Source organism: Cryptomeria japonica, chromosome 9, assembly GCF_030272615.1.
Source record: "Cryptomeria japonica chromosome 9, Sugi_1.0, whole genome shotgun sequence".
Classification (NCBI taxonomy): Eukaryota; Viridiplantae; Streptophyta; class Pinopsida; order Cupressales; family Cupressaceae; genus Cryptomeria; species Cryptomeria japonica.
In genome coordinates, this window is record NC_081413.1 from 250,737,006 (window position 1) to 250,749,544 (window position 12,539).

Consider the following 12,539-nt stretch of genomic DNA (forward strand, 5'->3'; position numbering starts at 1 on the left):
GCCACTCAGTAGTTTGCAGCAAATGGTTTTTTGGAGAGTTCCTGCAGATTTTAAAGCATTTGTTGTTGTTTTTACAGAAAATCATGGGTAAGTTTATGGGCCTCCTTTAATTTGATGTGAATTAAGGCTTGCGTGAAACAAATTCTTAAGATTTGTCAACAAAGGTCAATCTTGGATGTGCCCCATTTTTTTTGGTACCATAACCTTGGCACTTTCTCCATTGGTATCATGGTCTAACTTATTATTTGAATATGTTGTGCACTTTTTAAAGTGTCTCCTTACTCCACGTGCCTTGAAATTTGTACCCTAGGTGAATAACTTGATGTAATTGGGATAAGTGATCATTTCAAGTGTTAATAAATGTGGTTAAATGAGGTCAAGACTCAACTTTGAGGGAAATAAATTTGAATCTTTTTGCTGCCCCTAGTTTTGACATGGCTAAGCTAAGTCAAGATTCATTAATTTTAAGTTGAAAGTATTCAAATTGTCTGTTTGTTCCTAATTTTATTGTTAATAGTAGTTTCAGTAAGGATTTGTGGGAAAACTAAATGTTTGGTGTTGAATTAAGGGGAATTTTAGGCATGAAGTGCAGAGTGGGAAATATTTGTGAGTGTTCTTACAAATAAGTTAATCTAGATCAAAATTGATTTGGTTGAGAGCAATGCATTTTGTGAGGGATTCACCTATTAAATTACCTCACAAAAGAGTTCATTATCTCCCCTAACATATCTTAACTTACTCTTTGACCATTACAACCTTCATCACTTACCTCCCTATCTTATCCTAACCCACACCTCATAACCTTATACCTCTCAACTTCCATTTTATACCACCTTCCTATCACAGTACGCTTATCCTCCCTTCCAAAACACCGACAAAAAATGGCACTCGATCACTACACAATGGTCTGACAGTCCTGTAGTAGGGAGTTTCTATCACAACCATATATACCAGCATCCATACCCAAGGTAAGCTCCTCAGCTAGAGCCTACGTTCATGCCACTTCCAATGGATGTCGGATACAAGAGTGACACAATCTGTGTTCTTCCCTATTTGATCACACAGGTTTAGGTCATCCTGGTCCTTAATTAGGGTCTACCCTAAGAGGTTATGCCTATAAAGAGGATAATTGATCATTTCATTTTATCAACCATCCAAATCAATCTTATTTTTCTCTTGTTATGCCAGACTGAATATGAGCTAGGGAAAAAAATTTATGAGTAGGAAGATTCATTATAATAAAGATAAAACTTGATCATCAACCAACACAAATGCAACCTCCTATGTATATTTCAAACAATCTCATCACTACATAAACCAAATTCAACATATTGTCACAAAAATATTGAATTTTTCTTCAAGAAAACATTGCTTGAATGAATTGGTTGATTACCCTACCTTTTTTCTTCAACTAGATCTTGGCGACACCACAATCCAGAACTGCTTCCCTCCTTGTAATGCCCATTTTTTTTGTAAATATCGCAGAGGTCGATGGGACGTAGAGGTGGGATTAATGTTTATCAAATGAATTTTTTTTTTTTAAAGTAATACTTACAATTGTCAGAATTTCGACGAATGCGGGCACTTTTTCAAAAAAACATAAATTTCATTGCCAATTCCTTCTCCGTCAAAACAAAATGTTGAATTATCGTCAGAATTCCGATGAATGCGGGCATTTTTTCAAAAAAAAATCAAATTTGGTCACAATATGCCTTCTCTATCAGAAACCTTCGTCAGAATTTTAGGCCAAATGTATTAGTGCCACCATTGGATGAGAACATACAAACATAATATAATTCTTCCCTCATACAGACAATCTTTTCTAAAAGAACTGCAAATGTCCAAGTAGATCAGATGCAAACACAATCTCGCAAGTCCAAATATGCAACAATCACACCAAGATTCAACATACCCACTTCCATGTTGCGAATCAACACCAACACACAACAAGGGCAACCAAGCAATATTTAACCACAAGATTGGTTTATGCTAAGAAAAGACAATGAATGATGACTAGCTTTAGGCTAGAAAGGATGAAAGAAATTGATGGAGATATGGATGGAAAATCTATTACAAATATAAATAGGATTTAGATAGAGTGATAATAGATGACGAAGTAGTGAATTTCTACATGTGGCACCTATTTGCTAGGTTTTCACCATGGTACTTACACAAAACACCCAATTCCCAAGTTTTCACTAGTGGGTGAATGATTTCTCTTTACTATTTTTCTTCTTTTTTTTCAAGTTCCATTTTTCAAATATTTTTTTTCTTTTTTCAAGATCATATTTCAATTTATTTTTGTTCTTTTTTAAGGATCATTTTTCATTTTTTTGTTCTTTTCTCAAGATCATATTTCAATTTTTTTGTTCTTTTCTCAATATCATATTCCCTCAATTATAATACTCGTGGAGGTACATGCTATTTACAGTTTCATACATTGATTCTCCCTCTAGTGTTGCTAGCTGATATGCCTCAGATCTGTAGGCTACAGTAACTATATAGCGACCTATCCAATTAGGCTCAAATTTTCCTGGCTTCTCTCTATCTTGTTGATTCTTTGGTTTCATCTTGAGGATGAGGTCTCCAATATCAAAGTGCCTACCCTTGAAATTCTTGTTATAATCTCACATTTTCTGGATTAGACCCTATAGTAGTTATTTGGCATCAACGTTTCAGATCACACTCCGTTATCCATCATCAAGATACTAGAGAACTAAGAACATGAAATGATAAGTTGTAGACAAGGCCTAGGCTAAAAAGAGAAGAGAGGAAAGAAAAGGACACACGAGGTTCAAATACAAATAAAATAGAATAAAAATAAAATAAGAAAATAATGAAGATAAAAATTGAATAAAAGGTAAGAAAGAAAATAATGAAATACAGAGAAAGTAAGAGAGAAAGCTACAAATTTCTCTCTTATTTTCTCTTTATTTCATTATTTTCTTTCTTACCTTTTATTCAATTTTTATCTTCATTATTTTCTTATTTTTTTATTCTATTTTATTTGGCTTTGAACCTCGTGCCTCCTTTTCTTGCCTCTCTTCTCTTTTTAGCCTGGGCCTTGTCTACAACTTTCATTTCATGTTCTTATCTCTCTAGTATCTTGATGATGGATCACATAGTGCAATTGAAAACGTTGATGCCAAAAAAATACTACATGGTCTAATCTAGAAAATGTGAGATTACAAGCTATGGATTATGGAAATCTAATATCATTGATTCTTGTTATAGTTCCTTTGAAGACGATTTTGATATGCTTGTAGATGAACTAGGGAAATTTGGCATCATTCATCCAATGTTTCTCACTCATGTTGCTTGGATATTCTATATTCTTCATCATCAATGATATGGTGCAAGGAGACTCTCCATGAGGGAATCTTGACCTCAATAGGATGTATGGCTTCAGTACCATAGACTAGGGAATAAGGGGTAGCGCTTGTAGGTGTGCATATGCTGGTTTGGTATGCCCATAAGGTGGGATTATATTGCACATGATAGTCACGACCAACTTCACTAATAGTCTTTTTGAGTCTTTTAATGATTGTTTTATTAGATGCCTCAGCTTGACCATTACTTCGTGGATAATAGGAATTGGAAAAGTAGTGTTGGATATGAAACTTCTCATAGAGTTCCTAACATCTTGGTTTCTGAAAGAATGACCATTATTAGTGACAATGGCCAAAGGGACTCCATATCAACATATGATGTAATTTAACATGAATTTGGAAATTTGTGTGCTAGTGATATAAGTCATGGGAATGACTTCAATCCATTTGGTAAAGTATTTTTTGGTAGTGATAAGAAATTTATGACCAATGGTAAAGGTAGGGTGGATCTTACTTATAAGGTCCATTCCCCACTAAGAAAAGGGCCAAGGAGATATGACATGTTGAAGTTCTTGCACTGGTGCATGAATCGAGTCTTTATGAATTTGACATTTCCAACACTTCTTTGCAAATTTACGAGGCTCTTGTTCCATGGTAGGCTAATAGTATCCTAATCTTGTCAATTTCTTTGCAAGACTTAAACCATTAAAGTATCCCCCACAAATACCATCACATACCTCTTGTAAAGTAGTTTTCACTTCTTAAGAATCAGACACTTGAGGAGGGTTTGGTCAAAAGAGTGATGGTAAAGGGTGTCACAGATGATAACATATCTAGTGGCTTGATGGATAAAGGAGTGACATTGATTCTCTGATAGGTTGGGAGGAAAGGTTTGGGATTCTAAGTAGTTGTATATATCTTGGTACCAAGGGGAATTGGTACCCACAATTTCACACATGAGTTTAGATTGTGGAATTTCGAAAGATGGAATGAGTATTTGTTCTACCAAGAACTTGCATTTAGCAACATTTTGTGGGATATCAAGCATGGATGCAATAATGGCCATATCATCCATTGATTTTTTTTGTAGATGTTACACTTGAATGAATGCGATTGTAACAAAATTAGTTTTGTAGAAATCAACCAACTTTTTGTAAGGGATCAATTTCTCATCTTTAGTCTCATATTCATAATTTAATTGGAATCATCGTAGATTTAAAGATGCTTGATATCCCATTATATTGTAATTCTTAGTCCCATGACTAAGGATTCATATTCTACAATGTTATTTGTGCACTCAAAAGTGATTTTATATGATATAGGTATGAAATCTTCTCATGGTGTCAGAAACAAAATGCCTACCCTTGAGCCATGTTGTGTGTATGAACTCTCAAAATAGAGTTTTCATTTAGTGATGGGTATGATACTAAACATGGACTCATCTAGAAAATCAAATAACAATGGGTGATCATCTTAGATAGGAGCTTCGACCAGTTGATGTACAATTGTTTGTCCTTTTATTGCCTTGTGGTCTACATACTAATATCAAATTCACTCAATATCAAAACCCACTTAGAAAGATGTCTCATGAGTGCTACTCTATTTATTAGATATTTCAATCGGGCTATCTTCACTACAAGCAATTCTTTGTGACTCAACATGTAATGTCTTAGCTTTTGGGTAGCCAAGACAATTTCTAGGCATGCATGTTCAATAGAGGTATAATTTAATTCATACCCAACCGAGGCTCGACTGATATAGTATATAGATCTCTCTTTTCCTTCTTCAATGTGTTGTGCTAAGAGAGCCCCTAATTCTATTGATGTTGTTGATATAATAAAGATGAAAGGTTTTACTTTGATAAGAGGTGTTGGTTCCCAAAACCACAGATTGGAAATCCTAGAGTTTTGCCAAATCTCCTATTGATTTCTCAATTAGCCTTGGCCAGCTAACAGGAATGGTCAAAGATCAAATTCCTTTGCACTTTAGGCTCCACTAGACCTAAGCAGGTATACCTTAATATCCAAAGCACAAAGAGACTTCTTTACAGTGAATTTAAACTTGTCAAATTAGCTGTTTGCAAGAACAGCAAAATGTTTCCTACAACTGTGCTTTATTATGTGCTTTTAACTTGCTTTTATCTAAAAATTTGAATGTAATTAATAGTGAATGAATGCTTATAAAAGAATGTTGGAACCTTAAGTAATTATGAAAAAACAATACCAATAGGAATAAGAAGTATGTTTCCCTGATGAGGACCTTATGCACACCAAATTTACTCCAAAAAACTAACAATAGACCAGTGCCTTATCTGACAATTTATATGTTACTTAGTGGATGAATCTTTGTAATCAACTTTGGAGGCAGTTTGAAAAACTCACAAATAGGCAAGACTATCAATGCAATTGTTTCATTATGTGTTGCAAGAATAAAAAAAACAATTTTGTTTCCTACACAACAACATGTGATGACACACTGCAATAAATATTAATTAGATTTATCCAAAGAACTTGATTCATCAACACCATGTAACATAAAATGATCTGAAGATAAAGATAACATATCTTATATATTAATTTTGGAATAAAAAGGTATACAAAAGCTACAGACTCACAAGTACCTCATGATATTCTTGCTTGCACAAAAATGACTTTTCATTTCTAGAGACTTGCTTTTACATAACATTACTAGTCCCAACAAACAATCTAGATGATATGAGCTTGTTAATTCTGAACTCTCCATTGTATACAAAAATGACTCCCTATACATATGTGACTCAAAAGACACAAATGAAGGGACACACCCTTTCATTTGTACAAACTAAAAACTGACAAAAAACTAACTAATAACTCCCTAACTGCTATAATAACTAACAATATTACAAAACATATTACAATTGACACAAATTAATTTTAGCCATCCAGGATCAAGCCACATTTCTAAAAATGTCGCAGGTAAGCCTCATCCTTGTAAGTGTTGGAGTTGAAGATGATATCCCGCACTGCAATCTCTATAGTTACTCTACCATGTCCAAGGTGTCAGCCCGTGCAATACCTAGGGAAGCATTAAGTAATGATTGACATTCTGTAATCCACACATTCTTGTCCTTAATCTGCCCTGTTTGATCTATCACTTCTGGAATACCATGCCGCACAATTCCCTGAGAATCATCATATTCAACCTTCAAATCTGCATCAAACTTCTCATGCTTCTTTATCACTCTATATTTTCTCAATAATTAGATTGTCTGCCTGACCAGCCTTCTTATCCTATAAGAGCATATGTAATCTGTCAGAGATTCTCTTATTTGACATACTATTATCCATATTCTTCTGGTAAACTATCCAGAAGTCTTCAAGAACTCCATTTATGTTCTGCAATTTTTCTTTCAACTTCTTATTTTCTTTATGCAATTCCTCACATTTCTTCTTCAATTTTGATTCATCTATTATCTAGGGTACAGGTTGACCTCTACTTCTCAAGAGCTCTTCATACAATGACTTGTATTTCCCTGCTTCTTCTGTCAACATCTTCATTTGCGCTTTATTCAATTTGGAAATATCAATCCCCATATCCACCATGACCATGGGATCAACTTCACCAACTTTTAACTTCATCATATGACCGAAAGCTTTATCAACATCAATTATTTTTGGCCTTTTGCTTGGGGGCCAAAGAGCCCACAACAACATAGCTTCCTCATCTTGGTCATACCTTGAACCAATGAAAATATCATCAACTCCCTGAATATCCATTTTGAATCCTTTATTTTCTGAATTTAACAAACTGTAAAAAATGTATGAAGCACTCAAATCCCAGCTAGGAAAAAGAATAATCCCCACCATTGAAAAAAATTGTCTGCCTCTTTGAGGGGTCATCGCAACCATCTCCACATCAATCTCATATTTCAGCCTTCTTGTTAACTCTGCCTCATTATCTAGGGTGATATCAGGGATTGCATCCCTCAATCTCCTGCCTTTGAATTGATACAAAAGGTCCTAAAATCTTTAGAATTAACAAAAACATCATTAGACACAAAGGTGTTATGCTCCTCCAATCTGGTATCAACATCAACACTCATCCTTGCAACAATTTGATCCCGTGCTTCAGGTTCCTCTTCCCTTTCAAACATTTTAAATCTTGAGACAACCTCATTTTCTCTTGATTCACTTTCAATTTCTTCTTCTTCCTCCATTTCCTATAGTCTTTGTCTTTTTTCCTCTAATTTTTTATTCAAATCTTGAAAAATTTGCATAACTTCTTCAGACTCCTTGTTTCTGAAGATATCCAAAGCTTCAATATTCTCATGCAAGTAATCACCAAGATTCTCCTTTTTTCTGCCATGGTGTATATAACCCTCCAGGTCATAATTGTTCCTTCTTGTATGCTCATACGGATTATAATCTTCTATTAACCTTCTGTCAATAACTTCATAAGCCTTTGTTGATACAATGGTGTAATCACCAAAATGCAGAGTTCCAGGTAAAAAGACTTGATTGTGGGCACCCCCAAAGTGATGTGCATTAGAGACTCATTTGTCTCACAATCTCCAAGTAAGCAATTTAGTTTGGCACATGCTTTGGTAGCATATAGGGAGCACCTTCGAATCCAAAAACCCTAACATATGAGAAATATTGGCATACATACCAATCACCCCAATTATGATTCACCCTTGTATCTCCATGCTCATGGGGTCTAATAAATCTTTTAATATCTTCTGAGAATGATCCATCACAAGAAACCCAAAATATTTGTATAGTGGTTGAATAAAAAGCTCTTCAAATTTGACATAATGGGATCTCATGAATCGAGAATCCCATAGTGATACCCACAATTGTATTGGCTTCTCTTGCCCATCTTTACCATGAACATTTAATTTTAATTCTTCAGGCCACAACCCCTCGGGTCATCCATAAAACAAGATAATATGCATCAATAATGAATAAAATTTAAAATATTTATCAGGATTATTCTGAAGATTTAAGAAACCCTTGTGCATTTTTTCCATAATATAGGAAGCATAATCAAATTGTCTCAGTTCATGCATTTGTGTATCTACATCAAGTACTAAAGGTCCTATTCAAGCCACATCTAGAACCTCAACTCCTCCTACTTGACCACATGCCATGCACATATACTGCAAATACTGTCTAAAAATGTTGATGTCGAATGGGGGCCATCTTCATCTGTCAAATTCCTTTTCTCAGCCTTATGGATGATCAAATTCCACCCGTTGTATATAGTATCCATCTTTGTATATTCTTCTTCTAGCTTCTCAAAAGACAGAGGCACATTAGATTTGAAACCAAGACCAAAAATCTCATGAATGGTAGCTACTAAAAGACAGATGAATGCATCACCATTTGGTAATTGGATACATCTTTTCGTGGAATTATAAGGCCTAGTCAGGGTTTTAAACAATTGAATATTTACAAAGACATTAAGGACCACTAGCTTACCCAATCCAGTTGTCCATGGGTTTGAGATTGGGGTCGGCTTTCCCTTTTGTGAGTAATGATATAAGAACAATTCATGGCATCTAACCCTAGTCCAGACATCACCAACTTCCTTAAAATCATACTCTAGTTAGTCATGGATAGACAAATTAACCTTAGACCTTCGGGACTTGGCTCCTAGTGAGCTCATCTAGTCAATCATGTCCTAATTTAACTTCTGCTTCTGTGCACTTTCTCCACCTTTAGAATTCTTTGGGGCAGTATTAGAAACTTTTTGTAACCTTCCTCTTTCCTTTGGAACTAGAACCCTCCATATTTGAATCCTTCAAGCTTTATGAAATTTAATTTTCTACAGTTCAGATTTGCTTCAATCTCTCTGTTCGCTTCAATCTGTTATGCAAACCCCTTCTACAAACTTCCATATATAGATTTAACACATTAGGAGAATTTAATCAATTGAAATTGTTCTATGATTTGCCTCGTGCAAACACAAACCTATCCGTTGCCTATATTTAATAATGGCGGGTGGATTCATTAAAATCAGATTTTGCAACGACTAGTTGACGCAACTCCTCTTGATGATTCAATCACTTGGTGCCACCCATATTTTTGATTGGCATAGGTCTCCCCGATCACTCCATCGGGCATCAGCGTAGCTCATTTTCCCTCATTTTGATGGTTATAGCTTCCTCGATGGCTCCGCCTTCTTGCTAGGTTTTACTTTCACCTTTATGTCACATCAGCGTAGGTCATTTTGATGTAGCCTCCTCATATTCCTCCATGGCATTATGCCCATTGGGTATCGACATAACTCCAAATATGTTCCTCCGATGGTTAAAAGTTATTCCGATGAGTCCTCCTTCATAGTCCACATCTTGTTTGTTACATCGGGTCACCTTATCAGGTATCAGAACAACTCATTTTATGTTTCTCTGATGACCCGATGACATCGACCTCATACTTGTGTATCTTTTTACTTCTCCAGTCTATCGGCATATGTTTCCCCGATGAGATCTCCTTGCTCACACCCATCTCTACTTTCTCATTGGGTATCGATGTAACAAAAAATGTCTCCTCCTAATGAGTCAATGATATCCCGATGACTTTGACCTTGATCAGTGTAACTTATCCTGATCAAGTCCCCTTCTTTGTGCCCAACTTGTCTTCCTTTTCGGGTATCGGCATATCCTAAAACACCTCTCCCCGATAGATTAAGTTACCCCGAGGACTTAGTATTCTCCTCCTTAGGTATCACCTTATTGGATTAGGTCAGGTCGATAACACCACCTTCGCCACCTAGTCCATCGGGTATCGGGGTAGCATAAGATGATACTTTTGGATGACCCGATCACATCGCCAACAAGTGTTCTGCCCCACCGACATCGACATAATCTCTACCAATAACCTCATCGGGTATCAGGGTAACTTTTTCTCTGTTCTTCCGATAGTGAACGCTATGCCGATGACTCCGCCTTCTTGTTATGCTATCGGTGTAGCTCTTCCCGATGGACCACTAACTTGCCAAACTTCTTCCTTCCGATCGTACCCAAAGAAAACACCATCAGACTCATTGATGTGAGTTTTTCTGATCAACATGCACCCTTTTCTCCTTAGGCAATCTTATCGGGGTGAGTTACGTCGATAAACATAATTTTATATTTTATGAAGAGAAGGATTTCTTTCACAAATGTAACTTTCCACAACCATGCTAATGGACTTCTAAGGTACTGAAAACATCTCTGAATGCACTCATGACCCTGCTTCTATGATGAACCCTAAAATGTGATCTTGCAATGCAAAGACTGTCATGGTGAAGGTTATCAAAATGTCACCATACTTAATGCCATCCCTTAATATGCCCAGGTGATACTTGTTCATACAGATTCAAGCTACAATTGGATTTCTCTGACACATCAACATATCTCCTGCACATGCAATCCAACAGTAAATGCTCTTATGATGAAAATATACATATAAAACATCAATAAATAGCACAAAATATTTTGTAAAAATATGTGCTAACAGGAGGCATCAGGATAGGTGGAGATAACAAATAGTCCTCTAACTATAGGAAAGATTGCTGACAATGTTCATTCTATTTAAAAATTACTCCTTTGTGAAGCAAATTTTGGAAGGGTTGTCATTTGTCAGCCATTTGTGCTATAAATCTTCTAATAGACTTAATTTTTCTTAAATACTTCTTATTTGTTTCAAGTTTAAATGTGGAGTCATATCCATTATAGCTTTCTCCTTTGGTGGATCTACTTCAATGCCATGATGAGAGATAATGTATCCTAGGAGTTCCTAATGTAACCCCAAAAAAACATTTCTTTGGGTTCAACCAAAGCTTATACTGTTCCATTCTCTCAAAGATCAAAGTTAGGACACTCAGATTACTATCTCTGATGAGTGATTTACATAGTACGTTATCTACATAGTCTATTGGCTTGATGATGATTGTAATGAATGAATTCATATGTTGTCATTCATGGAACATGTACACACACACATATGTTCACATTGTCTACTAGTATTACTTCTAAAAGTTACTTGTATTGCAACCGGTATTGGAAGTTTAGATTATGATGGTTTAGATAGTGTCAAATCGGTACATGTAGACAACCAGTATATGCAGGAATAACTTGACAGCAACTTGAAGATTCAACGGAGACCATCAAAGAAGCAATGTAGGACAATTGGTTTACATGTTGATAGAGGTTAACTCTAAACGGTATTGGTGTCCCAACTGGTATTCATTGATTGTGTGATGAGTTATCACCAATCGTGATGAGTCACCCTAACCGACAAGTTTTAGCAGTAATTTGTGATGAGTTATGTTTGATTATCTAGATACATTGCACCTAGGAAATTGTGATATAATTTCTAAGCCGACATGAAATCTAAATTTCTATATAATGATATTATGATGAACTATTTTGAAGATATGATATGAGATGATATGATGCGAGATAGAAGTGTTAAGTTGTTGAAGGCATTGCAGAATATATTGGTGATACAGTTTTGAGTGCGCAGAAGAGGATCTATTCAAGCAAGTTGTTCTACTTCTAGATCACACCACCTGTTATTTTCTAATCACTACAACAGTCAAATCCCCTAACCGGGTAAGCTCTAACAAGCTTCATTGCACAAATCCTTTAACAAGGTGATCCATTAGTTTGAACTCAGAAATCCTCTATCGAGGTTACTCCTAACAGGGTACTACCTTTAACAAGGTATAGCTCCTAACAGAGCTTTGGGATCTTTAATAGGATTCGCTCCTAGCAGAGCACTTTTTGTAGGCCTTAACTGGTTAGTTATCTATTACTACAGATAGTTAACTTATGAGTCTTATCTCACCGCAGTTTTTCCCATTTGGGTTTTCCATGTATAAACACTTGTGTTATGGTAGATGTTTTACTTAGTGTGGATGCTTTAATATCATTTTGGATTGCATGCATAGTGTTGAGTAAACTTGTTAAGTATATCAACTGGTCAGTGTTTAAAGTTGTATTGTTTTTGGTGTCACTGATTCAGCCTCCCCTCTTAGTGCTTTATAAGTCTATGAATTGGTATTAGAGCCCAACTTCCTTAAGGCTTAATTGCTTGGAAGGAAACCCTAAAGCCACCATGGGGGATATGAGCTACTTTGAGATGGCTAGAGTGCTTGAAGCTACTAAGGATGAGATTGAAACCCTAAGGGTCAGATTTAAAGCTTCACAAGTCAAAAGGAGAGAGATGACTGAACAACTATTGG